The 18,733-nt window shown below is 37.2% G+C and overlaps 1 protein-coding gene across 5 annotated transcripts in view; it reads left to right on the top strand.

Moving 5' to 3' along the window:
• The window catches only part of LOC101743655 (monocarboxylate transporter 10), a 147,310-nt gene that overhangs the window by 103,066 nt on the left and 25,511 nt on the right, over positions 1–18,733 (top strand). The window lies entirely within an intron of this gene.

The following is an 18,733-nucleotide window of genomic DNA, read 5'->3' as shown; positions in this document are numbered from 1 at the left end:
ATTTTTTTCCAACGCCGATAAGGAAGTTTCACTTCAAAAACAGTTCCAAAAATTTCATAGAAAATCTTATCCCAAGTCAACCTGCCAAGCAAAAAATTGAAAATGGTTAAAAAACAGAAGAAACAAAGTACCTAACAATAATGTATAGATTATATTTATGGATTACACTATGTAGATAAATCTATATTCTATAAAGAGATATCGTTAATATGACGTTAAAAGTTATGTATTCAAAATTTGTGAAGCGTTCACGAAAATCATAGAAATACTCACTAGGCTAACGCTGCTATTTCAAATTTGAAGATCTCTAAAACCAATAATTATTATCCTTCCATATTACTACTTATACAACATAAAAATACCGAATCAACAAGAAAAATATTTGATTATAATCAAAACTAAACAGACATAGAACAAATATTTGTCTAATATTAAAATTAGATCTCTTTGAAGCATCCGAAACTGACTTCCTCTTAGCCGAAATATCCTATGCACAACTTAAATACACGAACTTTTTTAATTCTATTTGTATTATGACGAGAAAGTTCACAGAGTATAAACTTCATAATCAAACAAAATAATATACCTAGTTATAAATATGATGCATTCTTTGTATTTTATTTATGTTACATACTGTTAGACAAATACACGATAAAATAAGATAATTTTTTGGTAACCATCAGTACATATACAAAACTATACCTAAAGGATATTTGTTTGTTTTTAAACAAACACCATTAGTAATATCCATTGAAAGCAATATAAAAGATTCAAATAAAAAAGCCACCAAAATAAACAACCATTACTATAAAATTTATTGTTAAAAATACAGACTGCGACCGGCAATCGAACCGGAGCTTAATAATACTAGTCTCTACTGTCTACGGGAAGGTCACTAGCTACTAGACCAAGGAAGCGAACTGTTAATACAATATGTTAGTTTGAGCACTAGTAAAACAGATCGCTTCATACACAATCTTCTGTTCTTAATAATCGTGATTATTTTCTTTGCCCTTGTTTTATATATTGAGCAATTTGTTGCAAAGCTCTGTAGAGCTTCTTATTTCTGTTATTTTTACAAATCATGATGAAACCAGACCTTTCAAGCAATAACTGAGCCAAATCCTACCTAATACCTAATTTCAACAACATCCAAGTTTTTTTTTTGTTTGTGTTAGTTTAGATATAAAGTTGTTTGTATAATCTTATACGAATTCCTGAAGTTTGTCGGCTTTTAGGTTTTCGAAGGTTTTCGGATCCTAGTTCAAAGTTATCCGAATGTCGGAACGTCATGAATAGGTGATTTAGGATATTTCCGATCACGTCCCGGGTGAATTAATACGTTGAGTTTTGTAAAGTTCATTACTAAACTATTACAGAATATATTCATAAAGAAGTATATTAAAGTTTGAGAATTGATCCTTATAAGACAAATTTTTCTGGACTGCTTCAGAAATATTAATTTTCTTCTTTAAATAAAGCTTAAACTAATATAATAAAATATGTTGCTGGTATGTCGTTGTTGTCTAAAGGATAAAACGTCCGGTGCATTCGTGTTGAGCGATGCACCGGTGTTCGAATCCCGCAGGCGGGTACCAATTTTTCTAATGAAATACGTAGGTACTCAACAAATGTTCATGATTGACTTCCACGGTGAAGGAATAACATCGTGTAGTAAAAATCAAACTCGCAAAATTATAATTTTGCGTAATTACGGGTACCCACCCGCGCGGACTCACAAGAGGTCCTACCACCACCCCGCCTATTTCCGCCGTGAAGCAGTAATGCGTTTCGGTTCGAAGGGTGGGGTAGTCGTTGTAACTATACTGAGACCTTAGAACTTATATCTCGAGGTGCGTGGCGCATTTACGTTGTAGATGTCTATGGGCTCCAGTAACCACTTAACATCAGGTGGGCTGTGAGCTCGTCCATCCAGCAATAAAAAAAATAACAAACCTGGAAAACCTAAAAACGAACCCATAAGCTACCGCCCGATTAGACTCCTCACAGCGACTGTATGAACGACTAATTTGTAAATGCCTCTGGGATTTTATCACCTCAAAAGGCATCCTCATAAATGAACAGTTTGGATTCCGAGCCAAATATTTCTTGCATCTAACAAGTGCACCGCCTCATGGAGAACACGGGAGCCCTATTTCTCGATATCGCGAAGGCGTTCGACAAAGTCCGGCACAATGGTTTAATTTATAAACTGTACAACATGGGACTGCCAGTTTGTCTCGTGCTCATCATACGAGACTTCTTGTCAAACCGTTCGTGTCGAGTAGAGGGAACCCAGTCTCTCCCGTGTCAGATCTCGGCCTAGTTCCGCAATGCTTCGCTCTCCGCTACTTTTAAGCTTGTACACTAAAAAAAGACCCCGGTCACCGGCGGCATAGTTAGCCCTCTTCGCTGATGATACGGCTATCTACTACTCGAGTAGGAAGATGTCGGTCATGCATAGTAAACTAAAAATCGCCACCACCAATTTAGGACAGTGGTTCGGGAAGTAGCGCATTGACATCAACCCCACGAAAAGCACAGCCGTGCTCTTCAAAAGGGGTCACCATCCTGAGGTTCCTACTCGGTCGACTACCCCATGATCTGCAGCAACTTCGGAAGAGTTTGACGGGCGAGTTAGACACAACCCACTTAGTTGATCGCCGGATCTTCTCAGTGGGTCGCGATTCCGATCGGGCAGTAGATTCAGCGAAGCACTATTCTTGCTAGAGCTAGTGTTAGCAATTCTCTCAAATCGAGCCTGTGAGCTCATCTATCGGTCCACGTGAAGTTGGAATAGCCTCTTAGGCTACCAACGATTAGGTAGGAAAGAAAAAAAGATGCACAATCTCTCTCCATCTTACTTCATCATAAAATTGGTCATAAATTCCGGTTTTATATAGAGAAACAGCTGTTTTAAAATACAACTGATATTTTGACCTCAAGTCTCAAGATAGGTAGCGACATTCAAATTGTGGTATGTATTACAATTAATAAAATTAAATATAACGCTATCCAACGTTAAGAACAAAAACACAAATGCTATTTATACATTATTCCATTACTAATAAATATTACACATTAATTTCGCGGGTCATATTTCGTTGGGATTCAGAACCAAATAATTAAAGGGCCGAGCTGGGTTTCAATAATCATAATTTTAAACTTTGGTAATTACACTTGTAACAGAATCTTAAGTATAATTATTAATATTTCACGGGAGGAAAATTGCTTAAGACCCTCCTTGCTATTTTATTATAAATGTTACAAGCTTTATTCGAAATCGTTGTTTTTGCGGATTTTCGATCGTGTCGGGTGTGTTTGGCACTTGTCACAAAGTTATTACCGTCGTTCATCGACATGACAATCAGTAAATCAGGAACTCTCTTCGGACATTCTTTGAAATGAGCCATTCATTATTTGTATTACATTATATTTACTTAAGACACTTTTTTTTACGTTGAGGAATCCAATTACGGGATACTGAGCCTGTGGGAGTTAGGTTGAGTTATTTCCCACTCCAAAAGAACTATCGAATAAGTCCATTGATGGCTCTCCCGACGTCCGATCCTCGCCCAAGACGACACTTGAGTCAGCGTAGATGGGGGATCCCGGGGTGAACATGACACCAGACGCGCGGTTCCCCCCTCTCGACGACGTGGTCGTTAACAACCCGACGCCGGCCTTTAGGTTTTTTTTTTCGTTTCGGTGTCGGATCCTCGTACAAGGTCCCCGCGCTTAAGGGGTCACGCACGGCAACCCATCAGTTACCGTCGGTATCCCGGAATACCCCACTGGGCCAGAAGCAACCTGCCTGGTCGAAAACGCAAAAAACATAATCTGATTTATGCAGCTTTAATTAAAGTGTCACTTTAATTACTGTAAGGGACACACCACATTACAATATCTTTTACATTTTACGAGTATTACCAATTAATATACATTGTTACATCGACATAAAAAACAGATTAGTACGATTTCTTGCACAGCGGGATATATTAATTACCTTCAACCAATTTTCGAACATTTAATTATTGAATTGCTCCACAGCTTATTCGGCTTAATTTGACATTAAATTGTATAAAACAAGAAAGAGTTAATCTTATGGTCAGATTGAATAACATTGTTGTTTTAAAATTATGATAAAGCCGAGTTATCTAATTTTTTTTCCATGGATTGCACACGTCGCGACTGTTCTGTACTGCAAAAACTGGGACCTTAGATCTCATGTCTCGAGGTAGGTGTGTGTATATGGGCTCCGGTTACCACTTAACACCAGGTGGGCCGTGAGCTCGTTCACCCATTTGAGCAAAATAAAAAGATCTTCATTTTTGTAGATTCTTAGTACCTCCTTAGCCGTGTTATTCGCCTGCCGGATGCCAACCATCCTTGTGTTATATCTTCAATAGTATATGCATTACGACGAGCCAAACGAAAGGCCTTTTTCTGTGTCTTCTTTTGTTAATCTCAATTGCATTCTATCCTATCCTTCAAAAGTACAAAACGAAACGAGTTGGCATTGATACGGTGGTATCTACCAGTGCAGGCTTACAATACTCCCTCCCACCAGTAAAGCTGTTATCTATCTAACACCACTTTATCTATTTCCATCAAATCATATCAGTCACTCGTTCCGAAACGATACACGTACTACAATGTAATGAACTTCTATAGACTCCAGTCAACACTTAACCCCCCTATCTCTGTACTCATCTCCTCATCAATTTCAATAAGTAAAAAAATATAACACATGTTAGTGGTTTACAGTAATAAGGGGTAGCAGGGCACTACATACGCACGTGGAGACGTAAAGTTGAAATCTCAAGACGATTTTTATGATCTAATGATTGAAATCACTAAATAAGTGATATCTATATCTTTGAGTTATATCGTCCAGCACTATTTTTCTTCCGATTTAAAATATAACAGGATCGGGTTATACCGATACACCGATATAATTATAGCCTTGTCAGATAGTTAACGTATTAGATAACATAGTGATGGGTTACGTTGTGCTTTGTGTTATGATGAAATCGTTAATAAAGTTGACACTAGCATGTTATTACAACCATTAAAATATATAAAAATATTCTATGAAAAATAATACATACATCTATCTATATTTTTTAGAGATTAAATAGGTTTACTATTAACGTTCGAGTAACTTTTTCTTGACTAATTGATTTATGCAAAAATTCTAGATCAATTAAGGTGGTAATGCAGGTACCTCATTACGCACTTCCATTAAAGTGAATTTAATATAGAGCCAAAATAAATTACAAGATATATGTTTGAATTGAAAATCAAAACAATAACAATTGAGAGCAGTAAAGCGTTCCATTACTATATTTTTTATTTTATTAAATTTTCACTTATTTCAAACAACAACATTCATCAATCACCACAAATCAAATTAAATCAAATTTAAAAAAACAAAACTGCCAATGTAAATTCGCGAACAAACAGCTAAGTCACGTCGCCGTAAATTACAATAAACAGTGGCAATACGTTAATGTTGGGTCCGTGTATAATCTGGGAGCTTCGAAGTTCTGACGTTAAAAAGCATCGTGATTGATTGAACTGGTTTAAAATTTATCTCGTTTTACTGCATTCTGTACACGTATGTTTCAATTTTCAACACCGTATCATTATTTACTAAACGTTTCTGAGAAAAACGCAATCGAGCGTTCAGTGGAACAATAATCATTTTATAATTTATAAATAAATGTACTTAATGTCAACTTTAGTTAGATATGCTTATGAAAATGAACATTCATTTATTTTCTAAGTTAACACAAAGCTATTACAAGAAGTTTCTTGTGTATCATTTTGTATTGTTTTTTTTTTGTTCAGTAAGTATTTAAGAGTTTATTTTAACTCAAGAGACAAACATCAAGTCTCATGGTGGATGACGGCATTCACATTGTTATGTCTATGGTCTCCGGTAATCGCATATCACCAGGACGTTGAGACTGATCACCCATATCCTGTCCTCGTCGAAACCGTCGCTTGCGACAAAGGACTCTTTTTTCCCTACCTGTGCTGATAGCCTTGAGAAGCTATTGAGCTTCACCCTAACGTGTCTAGGTGAGCTAACGGGGCTCAAACCGGAGTGTTGCTAACACTGACCCTAGCAAGAGCAGTGCTTCGCAGAATCTACCACCGGATCGGAAACGCGACCCACTGAGAAGATCCGGCGAGAAACTCAGTGGGCTGCGTCTATGGGTTAATTCGCTCGTCGAGCCCTTCGTCGCAAGCGACGGATTCGACGAGGACGTTGACCGGTGCTTGTGGTGCTAAAAGCACCGTTAATGGATCGGAAGGATCCGTAATGACGTGCTTTGGGCGACGTAGACTGTTTACCATTCGGTCTACAGGATCGGGTATGTAGTTTCCAGCGGCTACGATGAGAGGGTTCTCATGTCGTGCCGCCTTCTCAAAATGGCGCAGCGATGCCGACTGTAGATACTTACTAAGAGAGTCGAGCTCCAGGTCATCGTGGAGATCCAAATTCCTAAGGAACCATGGCGCTCCGACGGCTATCCTGCAGAATCGTGATTGAATAACCTGAAGGGATTTCAAGTGGGTGCGGGCTGCGTGAGCGAACACTACGCTTGCATACGTCATGACGGGGCGTATACAAGTTACCGGTTCTTTGAGCCGACTGCTCCCGAATATCGGGGGGCCGGATCAGGCTGTGCGCCGCCTCTACGCGGGGGTGTTGCGATCGATGGCCCTGTACGGTGCGCCTGTATGGGCTGAGCCACGCAACTGGGCCGCTATGGCTCGGTTCCTGCGCCGGCCGCAGCGCACCGTTGCTATCAGGGTCATCCGTGGATATCGCACCGTCTCCTTCGAGGCGGCGTGTGTGTTGGCGGGGACGCCGCCATGGGAGCTGGAGGCGGAGTCGCTCGCTGCCGACTATCGGTGGCGCAGCGAGCTTCGTGCTCTGGGCGTGGTGCGTCCCTCCAAAAGTGAGCGGCGGGCGCGGAAGGCCCATTCTCGGCGGTCCGTGCTCGAATCATGGTCGAGGCGGTTGGCCAACCCCACGTGGGGTCTACGGACCGTCGAGGCGGTTTACCCAGTCTTTGATGGCTGGGTGAATCGTGGCCGAGGACGCCTCACCTTCCGTCTGGTTCAGGTGCTGACTGGGCACGGATGCTTCGGAAAGTATCTGCACCAAGGGCGGATCCAGCTTTGGCGCCAGGAGGGGGTCACATAGTCAAATTTAGATGCGTTCGTTCCCAAACGTTTGCCATTATACAAAATTATTATAATAAATTAAATTAATTAAATATTGAAGGTATGTAGTTACATAAAATCTGTATGGTGACAAAATATATAAATAAAATCATTATATTCAATTAGTGGTCCACCTAAGTCCTGGACCCAGCTCAGGGGGTGGTCATGACCCCCATGACCCTCCCCCTGGATCCGCCATTGATCTGCACCGGATAGGAGCTGAGCCGACGACGAGGTGCCACCATTGTGGACACGACCTGGACACGGCGGAGCATACGCTCGCTGTCTGCCCCGCTTGGTAGGTGCGGCGCCGTGTCCTGGTCGCAAAGATAGGACCGGACTTGTCGCTGCCTGGCGTCGTGGCGTCGATGCTTGGCGGTGACGAGTCCTGGAAGGCTATGCTCGACTTCTGCGAGTGCACCATCTCGCAGAAGGAGGCGGCGGGGCGAGTGAGGCAAAGCTCTCTTCACTACGCAGAAATCCGCCGCCGCCGAGCAGGGGGTCGGGACCGGGGTCTCGTCCGTAACCCGGCCCCCTAAGAGCTTCGGGCTCCACCCGGCCTAGGCGTGGGGCGGCGTGGTAAGCCGCGTTCCCCCGACCGCTCCGGGGGAAGGTGTAGCGCGGCGCCATCAATGCGGGCTCTTGGCCCGTCGACCGAGGGAACCGGCGGTCGTGTCGCTGGCGGCCGCCGGCCCGGCGTCTGGGGGACGGCGGGATGGATGTAATATGCTCTGCGTAAACCCTGTCCCGCCGTCTCAATAGCTCCGACTGGGTTCCCACCCGGTCCGGGGTAGGGCGCCGGCTGTGAGCGGCAGGAGTTTTTAGTGAGGTTCAACTCCCACATACCCCACTCGCCGCGCGGGTGGGGATCCGGCGATTTTCTCCTGAGGAAAAAAAAAAAAATCCCTTTTTACGAAAATTGCGCGGCCAGAGGAGTATGAAATTTTCCACACTTATAGAGAATATAGAGAAGAAGTGCACAATGCTAATATTTTTTTAAAATAATGCATAAAATATACATTAAATCAATAAAGAAAACATTACACACACTATATACCATGTATTTGACGCACACACGCATGCATACTATTTATTGTCAAACTTTTGTTCTTGACGTCTGTTGTCAAATTGAGAATAGATTAAATATTGTTTGTCTTTATTAATATACTAGCGACCCGCCCTCGCTTCGCTTCGGAAACATTAAAACACACATGAAACCAAAAAAAATAAATAAAAAAAGTAGCCTATGTTCATCAGGGACAATGTCGGCTTCTAATGGAAAAAGAATTTTTCAAATCGGTCCAGTAGTTTCGGAGCCTATTCGAAACAAACAAACAAACAAATCTTTCCTCTTTATAATATTATTAGTAAGTATACATATAGATATAGATTTTTATAAAGTAGCCTTGGCAAATTTTGTGATTATAGAAGTATTAAATACAATCCTAATAGTGTACAAACTTACAATTCCAATTAATTATAGTCGAATTTCGACTACTGCGGGACCTCTAATTTTTATAAGAATACTAGCGATCCGCTCTCGCTTCGCTTCGGAAACTGTAATTTATTATTGATTTCTCCACTATTTAATGGATGTTATTATACACATAAACCTTCCTCTTCAATCACTCTATCTATTAAAAAAACCGCATCAAAATCCGTTGCGTAGTTTTAAAGATTTAAGCATACCTAGGGACAGAGAAAGCGACTTTGTTTTATACTATGTAGTGAAGCCGTGCATTTGTATCAAGATTTTTGGAACATTTGCCTGACTTTTATCATTGTTGACAATTGCACCAAAGACAATGCCACCGTAAATCATCTAGTGAAAAGTAAAATTAAGAATAATCTTAAAATATTTGTGTTAATTAATTGCTTAATAACTGCACAAAAAATAAGAGAACTGCTGATTTAAAATCATTGTAGCTTTCAATAGTGCGAAACCGATAAAGACAATTAACAAAACAGTTCTTTGTTAATATGTACCACTTATTTAGTTTGCAATGTATCATGTCTGTACAAGGATATCAAAACTAAACGAGGAACATTCGGTGGGTGTAAAATGCACCGCGATGTATAAAGACATTAACTAATCTGGTAACACGAATTCGAATGATCTGTAAATAATGTAACTTTATAATTTATGATCTGTTTATTGAAGACGATGGCTTTGGAATGCAATTTATGTAATCAAATTTTATGTCAGATGAGGAAAAACACGAATGTTCTTTGTTTTTAAATTCAGAAAACTAACATATTGTAAACATATTGTGAGGATTTTTCCATCTATTTGAACACTAACCCGATATTCTTCGGTAGAATTCATGCCTGTCGTTAACACTAAGTGTTAGTGACGTGTGCGATGCAAATTCTATCAGTGTTGCAGTTTGACGCTAGATAGATTTAAAAGTAAAAGGAGATTCTTTGAATTTTATAACGATTAATTTTTAACTATAAAATTTCTTGTTCACTATTTAGTAATTCTCATACAAAACGTATTGGAGTACTGATTAATTGTATTGGATGTTCATGACCTACAAATAAAATAACAAGTTATTTCAACTAAGGCAATTAGACTGTCTCATTTTTTGATAAACACTCACTCGGAACACACGTGACTATTAATTACGTAATATATTTCGACGCTTGAAAGGCAAACGTCACTAAGCGACATGTGTGAACTTTACAGTAGACTAATTATTATTTAAAGTTGAAATACCTGAAAAAGAAAATTTTGAACGAATCTAGCTGTAGTAGAATCTAGCTAGTAGCTGTAGGATTGAAATGATTTTAATAGACCTAGAAATCTATTGTTATTGCCTATCATTTATGTACAAAGCAGTTATTGTACCGCAACATACCTGCTATATTTTTTTATATTTTCCAGAATTTCTATAAATTAAACGGTTGTCTGGAAGAGATCGCTTTTAGCGATAAGACTGCCTATTGTACAAATGTATCTGTTTTTCTTGATTGTTTTTTTGAATGTAAATTGTGTTTTGGTGTGCAATAAAGTGTATTCTCTCTCTCTCTTCTCTCTCTCTATTGTCGCTTAGTCACGTTTGCCTTTCAAGCGTCGATTTGTTATTGCCTCATGTCTCAACGCAAACCGTTCTTCAATAAATTTATTTAACGAAAATAAATCGCATCCTTATGATCACAACCGAGTCCCCCTTTTTCGTTTCCGTTTCATACAAAGCGAATCCCTTTGAAAGAATTATGTTACATGTAAAACTGACTTTTATGACTGTTCTAACGCTCTTATTAATTAATAAAGTTCATTCGAATGTCGTCCGAAGAGTAACAAATTTGTAACAATCACATAAACGTGAATTTATGAGCTGTTAATTACGAATTAAGGCGCTTCCCTGATTTAGGAGACCGTAAAGTTTTAAATAATAGCGCGTCATAAGTTACGGTTTCGTTTATATTTGAATTATAAGTATTTGTATTATAAATTGACCGTAATTTAATTTATTTGTTCCAACGTGTTCCTTTTCACTTGAAACAAATTTCAGTTAAGATATCAATTGAGAATATGTTGTCAGATACATCTGTCCAACTCATTTATTCATTCAGAAATATCATTGTAATTATTTGTAGCAGATAAATTAGTAATTAATGTAAAAATAAAACTGAACTTAGCGATTATGTCATGATAAAATAAACATTTAATATCCTTGGTAAGGTTCTACAGGTTATTAAAATTACTAAATTAACGTATAATCTACACGGTAACGACAAAATCCATCCAATTGACAATGTAATAAATCTACAATTAACAATTCAATAAGACCCATGAATTATTTATATTTCCAATTAAAACCTGAGTTTCATTACGTAAATTGTAATTCGAATTATGAATACCATTATTCCAATAAAATGTTTAAAAGTGTAAAGTTGAACCAAATAACATAATGTCACGATAAAATAATTATTGGTTTAAAAACTACAAAAATAGCAACAGAGCTTCACATGCTGTTTGATAATACTGCTGAGACTCAATCTCATGCTGCTATATAGCCTTTTTCCCCCTGTATATGCTGATAGCCTTAAAAGGCTATTTCAGCTTCTCCTTGACGTCTAAGTCAGCTCACGGGGCTCAAACCGGAAGTGTTGCTAACACTGGCCCTATCAAAAACAGTGCTTCGCAGAATCTACCACTGAATCGGAAACGTGACCCATTGAGAAGATCCGGCGAGAAACTCAGTGGGCTGTGTCTATGAGTTAATTCACTCGTCAAGCCCTTCGTCGCAAGCAACGGGTTCGGCGACGACGGTGATCGATGCTTCTGGTACTATATGGGCTCCGGCAATCGCATAATAGCAAGTAGGCTGTGAACTCTGTGAAACACATTATTACATTACAGCACAAAATATGTTTCACGAAACAAACACAAACGTCACAATTATTGCGTAACCTTATTCATTGACACAATAAAAAACACTTTCGGTTAAATAGAAACAAAAACATGTTTTAGTATTTTTTGAATTTTTTTAATTTTCAATTCTGTATATATTCAACGCAGGATTTCCGAGTGTGTCGCAATTGTCCGAATGATATGTGAGTAATAAAGCTGACATTAATGGACATTCCAGGTCGTTCCACCAATTAATATCCGGAGATAAATATTACTTCTTTGACCTAAAGGAACTGAGTAGAACATATCGTAGTTCTCAAGATAAATCGAAAGGAAACGAATAACGGGATACTCACAACTTTTTACTCTACTAAGATACGAACGGCTATTTGCGTTAAAACTAAATATTTGAGTGTAGTTTTCTCATTAATCAAAATCATCCACTACGAGAACTATATATTAATTTATTCGATTTTCATGTTTCTATATACATCATTCACATTTGCTAGGAACAGAGGATTCTACACTGATAATAATTTATCCGGCTATTTATTAATCGTTATGAGTACGCGTCCTTAGTCACTTCCAGTTGCAGCATCTAAATCCTCTTAGTTTATCTATAGTGACATTATCCCTCCTCTCCTCGCTGTTCCGATCCGGTAATAGATATACGCTGTTAGGCGTCCTTTAGAAGCGCTCGGGAAGTTTCTAATAAGCTTCAGCTCTTTTGGTTCGGCCCGTTCACCAGTTAAAGAGGTCTCCGGACCTCCAAAAAAAAAAACTGCTCTGCAATTAACTTTAACCTCCCTAATTGAACACCGACACCTCTGATTGAAACCTAAATTTACTTGTAGCCGAAACGATCATATAATAAAAGAATATTTGACGAAACCCGAATGTCGCTAACGATGTTTTCAACAGAAGTCTACATTAAACAAGTTATACAACATTTGGACCGTCGGTTTACCGCCCACAAAATCCGCTCTTCTCACTGTTGAATACCTACGCCGAAACTGGAAACTCTAAGCCCTATGGATAGGTGTAATCTTCTCACCTATTTCATCCTATCCGGTCTAGGTTTCAAGGTAATTGAAAAATTCATCCCATGTTACAAGGTGAATAACGTTATTCAGCTTATGATTTTTAAGAATTCCTTAATCCAATACTTATATAGTATAATTACACATTATTATCAATTATAATACTTATCCATTCTAAAGGAGCTCGGTATTACCACAGGGCTCTCCGCTATCTACTTCCAGCGTATTCTAAAGAACTTCGGTCACATCGCTCGTAGAAACCCTGATAACCTATAGAAGCTGATAGTAGTTGATCAGGTTGACGGGAAAATATCTGGTAAAGACGCTCACCGACAGGTCAATAACCGAGGCTAAAAAGATCACCGAGGATAGGAAGATGTGGTAAAACACAGTGCATCGAGTGAGCAACACTTCAAACTAGACACGACCTTCAGCAACGAAGAGACAGACTAAGATGAAGATAATTAAAATAAACATAATCATACCCAACCCGGCGTTTATCAGCAGTGGCTTGTCATAGGGGAGCACACGTTTGCTTGTAATGTATGTACAAGTTGACTCATGAAGTCGAATTACTTTAATTATAGTACATCCTTAAATATAATTCTCCTTAGTTAATTAAGAAGTCGCTTCAGCTTTTAAGTATATATGTAATTATAAAAAAAAACTCAAGTGCGTAAGCATTACCTGTCAGTATTAAGACTCATTCCAAGATAATCATATATAAAAATTAAGGCTTCTTTTTTTTCGAAATTCTTCAAGTGACAAGGACTTCGTTGCGTGAAAATCTTAATAAATACCAATGTTATTATAATCGTCATTAATATGTATACATTGTTGCATACATTGCTGTTTAACATCCCAATTTTGATTGGTTCGCATTACGTTTTCACTCGAGCTTGACTAATATCGGTATTAGACTATAATTTTTTAACATTAAAATTTTTGATTTTTATTTCTAACGGGGCAATGCACCGCCTTCGTCGCTCTAAGCATTTCAGATCATCCCAATCCACTCTCGATGTTTATAAACATTCCGAGCACCGGTCACATTTCTCCAATCAAAACTTATTCAAATTTACTCAAATTTACTGATCCCATCAGCTTGCCCAGTATCAACGTGATACCAGAATGCCCCCTCGAGGCTACTGATAGTGTGGTATCCAAAAGTATATCAGCATAGATTGGCAATTATTTTTACGAGCCTCCTATTTGTTAACTGGTTGCAGGAGTCTATCGACATCACAATATATCGTTACCTAATTTGAGACATGAAGCTGGGGTTTTAATTGAATTGTATAACGCCTGACTCACCCTTAAAACCGGAACGCAAAGTTGCTTCGCGACAGAAATTAGCAGGTTCTTCTCTGAATATTTTATCAGCATACTGAGATAAGTAACCGGTATTAGACGGTATAAAGGGGTATTGTAAGCCGCCGGTGTAAGACCATCCTACGTACTATACGCAATTCATCTACAGCAATAAAATAAAATTAATTTAGACGGCCTCTTTTCTCCTCTCAGATGTGAAGGTGAATTCGTGTCGATTCACACTTGGAAAGCTAAATTCATTAGACATTGTAATTGTCGAAAAATGTTATCAAGTAGCAAATTGAATACTAGAGTGCATCTGCGATAGGTTCTCCGAAGAATTAATACAGCACAGCATCCTGAAATCTCCAAATCGATTAAATTACAAACCCCGAACATAGTCAGTCACTAATCAGAAGATACGATACGATATAAGATACGACACGAGATACGGGTATGCCATTTCAGCGTTTACTAGCAAAATACTACTTTTCGATCAGCCGTTCCTACTATTAAGTAATATGTGAGTTTATTTTCCTAACTAACTCACTCGTTAATTCCTACTGATAACTAACTACGCGGGCTCATAAATTGCCATGTCACCAGTAATTAAGTACGCAAATTTATTGAACTCGCGGGTTTGATTGTTCATTTTATTCGTTCATCGTCGCTTATTGCGAAAGTCGTGCGTGAACTAGTTACTTATGTTTTTAATAAAAATACATTTGATAAAAACATCCTAAAATATATGTACTTAATGAATAAATATACCTTTACACATCCATATACATCATGGTTTCGTAAAGCAAATCATATGTCAATAAAATTCAATGACTAATATTATACTATACTATACTTGAGACCTTAGAACTTATATCTCAAGGTGGGTGGTGCATTTACGTTGTGGATGTCTATGGGTTCCAGTAACCACTTAACACCAGGAGGGCTGAGAGCTCGTCCACCCATATAAGCAATAAAAAAAATTAAAAAATACTCGTACTAACTATAATACTAACTACCTGCGTCCTTTTACCCTTTCGATACATACACGTACTCTCAACTAAACCAAATCTAGTACTAGTTCAAACAACACAATACATTCATTACGCAATGTTCGGACAAACCCAATACACCAGTACTTGAAATGATATATCGATTTATTCAAGGTCGAAACTGACCTAGAAATGACAGTGTCGATGATCTTGGAATATCCATTACGCTATAGATAGATCGTTCAACTAACTATAGAAGTATAGAGATTCGGGAAAAACAAGCTCGTAAAACAACATAGTTATATTTCTTGACAAGGGTACGGCCTTTTTCGTGCGTAGCAACCCTTAGTTGTTTAACTTCGGATTCATTAATTTTGGTAAATTTAAAATAACCTTTGAATATCCTAACGAGATTTTCATCAACGATGACGCTTGAGGAATATTGTGTTATACAATTCTTGAATCTCTCAACGTCACAGCGTTGCCTTCTTTAGCATTAACTTGATAACGAAACAAAATTTACCAAAATTTCTAATAAAACGACTAATTGTAACATTACTGAATGTCAAAAGTTGCACTTTATTTGAAAAAAAAACAACAAAAAAACATATTATGTAACTTTAGTTTTTATTGATTTATTATTTTTCATTATATTCCCTAAATTAGTTCTGAGCCATTTTATTGACTCTTCTTTAACATTGATTAGTTAGCTATTAGTAATTAGCTATTTTCGCACACAGCACCGTTAGAATATAATATTTTTGTCGCATAAAGCGTGAATATAAATATTAAAACTTGGAACCATCACAAAATGCTTTCTGTCACTACAAACCGTATTATAATAGATATAATTGTTAATATTGAATGGAAACTTACTAATATCAAGTTACAATTCCCACAACGTAACAGAATATAGTTTAAAACATTAACAAGATTATCTACACACTACGTGCTTATCATTAACACATCAAAATATACTTTTACGATGCTTCATGCGTATGTTAAGTAATAAATCGTGCCCAACTAAACAAGTTCTATCTAGGTTATTAGCCACGAATGCCCAGGGCAGCTTTATAGAAACAGGTCCTAAACAAATAAAATTTAATCAAAAATTAATAAACCTGCATTATGTAAACGCTAATTTGATTGGATAGACTGTTAACATATAATATTCAATATCCATGTGATAACTTGAAGTTACTAACTTGAAGTTACTAACTTTAATAAAATAATACAATTGAAATATTCGATTATGTATGGCAATCACTAGTTCCCTGATACAAATAATAATAGTTAGGAGTAAAATAACCCGATGTCATTTATCACCGACCAATACAAAATGCTAATTTTAAAAATTGTTATATTTTTTCCGGCACTCTTAATACAAGTCTCGATCGGTTATGTAACAAAGTTTCTATATCGGTCAAACCGAGCCTATCAACAATCTTTTCACAGTTTCCATTCCATTAAACAAGCCCTAACTTTGTTGGATGTTACTTAATACCCTCCTGCCTTATCTTATTAAGTAGCTACTTAGTACTTAGCGGCAACTTAGTGAAAGCGCTTGTCTGTTAGATAGTATTCGTAACAGAATATGATCTTGAAATTACATGTTATTCGCGTTAAATCTTAATTACCATTTAAAAACTACAATATTATAGATTTGTTTTGATTCTTCTGTCGTTTTAAACTGAAATGTGTGAATAAATAATTTTTTTCAAGTAATATTCGGTTATACTATAAAAAGAATGTTATAATCTCCATATTATTATACACTGTAAAAGAAACATGTGTATTTTTTATGTTTTAAAATTTTTAATGTATTGATGGACGAGCTCGCACCCCACCTGATGTTATGTGGTTACCGACGCCCATAGACATCTACGACGTAAATGCGCCACCCACCTTGAGATATAAGTTCTAAGATCTCAAGTATAGTTACAACGGCACCCTTCAAACCGAAACGCATTACTGCTTTACCATAGAAATAGGTGGGGTTGTGGTACCTACCCGTGCGGACTCACAAAAGGTCTTACCACCAGTAATGACGCATATTGAATCGTGTATCGCGGCACTAAAAAAGTATTAAACATTTTTCTTCGTGAATGTAGGACAAAGTTGGATAGGTTAGTTTGAAAAACCACTATAAAACTCAAATAACAGTTACCCCCAGCCTTAATAGATTGGTGAGCTTTCCCAGACAATAATACTTCCGACTACAACCAGTTTAATCGATCGATAAAATCCGTGAGATCACAGACTGAAATTGAATAACCTAAGCTAGACCGGTACAAAACTATCGGGTAATTAATTACAGATCTGTAATTGAAAAAGTAATAAAGCCAGCAAAAATCATACTTAAAAAAAATTCACGAGGTTTGATTAAAAAGGATTTAGGAACGTACAACATATAGGTATTTAATCAAATGATTTGTGGAAATTCTTTGACAAATTAATACTTACGCCAACTGCATCATTTAAGAAAAATATATTTTACGTTTTTATTAAGCATCCTAAAACAGTATTCTTTTACACGTTCGTTACAAATTATTATCGGAGTGCAAATATTTGCACCCAGAATATGCTAGCATATGCTGCATGTTATAATGTCGTCAGTAATAATTTAACTTTAATATAATATATAATATAAATAATTAAAAATTATAGCGTAAAGACTAACAGTTTTTCTATTCCCATTGCTTCTTACGAAGAATTGCATTAAAATTTGAAAAACTAAAGAATGCAAAATTTTATTTATTTATTTAATAAATTTTGTACACACAGCTGTTAGAAGAAACACGGCAATAAGGATACAGAGTACAAGGGCACTACTTATTTCATGTTGAAATCTCTTCCAGTAGACCCGCAAAAGGAAAGAGGAATTAGGAACACAAACCCAGTGCGTACAGTAAACATTACATATAAGAATATATACATATTACAAGATACAAAACAATATATGTATATACATACAAATATACACACAGTTCCGAATTCCGAATTCAAACCAAATAACTCATAAATAAGGTTTTAACTATATTTTCGTCGTCGACTTATATTTTGTAACCACGAAAACGATTTTTTTTTGAAACATCGTAGATAAATGATATACTGACCATAAAAACGATTTTAATCACGCTTAAATCTATACTCCGAAACCGGTGAAAATCATTTCAAAAACATTAAAATTTATCGAACTTTATTAGATGGAACAAAATACAATATCAACGCGACCCTGTGCGCATTCTCAATAACAAGATGTGCGAAATATCGTGCTGACGTGACGGTACAAAAACCCGACGCTTGACAACGTAATGACGATAATTTCAACGAACTTACACGTATTTATTTGCTTAGCCCGGGTTGAGATTCATATGAATAATGTTGAGCTGTATTCATAACATTACGTAGAAACGCTATTATTACGCAGATTTTACTGATGTACATTCATGTAAAATATCACACGTACGCTCCAAAATTATTTATCTATTGCATGAAAAACGCTAAGAATTTTTTGTTCTAAACAAGACTTGAAAGAGAAACTTAACTGTGCTTCAATTGTAGTTTAGTAGCCTCTAAAGGAGATAGATTTTGCTCTGCAAATATGCAAAGTTTATCAGCACCATAAACTGAGTCTCGCAACTGAGTTGTTTGAATGACGGCGCCTACTCAGCTCGTACCTAAATAATGTCTTTAAACCCTACAATCCCTTTTTATAACCTTTTCATTTCGTCCTCAGTCTTAAATCTGCTCGTAAAGGGAGTAAAAAGGTCGGTTCAAATAAAATA

Source organism: Bombyx mori, chromosome 23, assembly GCF_030269925.1.
Source record: "Bombyx mori chromosome 23, ASM3026992v2".
Lineage (NCBI taxonomy): Eukaryota > Metazoa > Arthropoda > Insecta > Lepidoptera > Bombycidae > Bombyx > Bombyx mori.
This window is presented reverse-complemented; position numbering and strand designations above follow the sequence as displayed.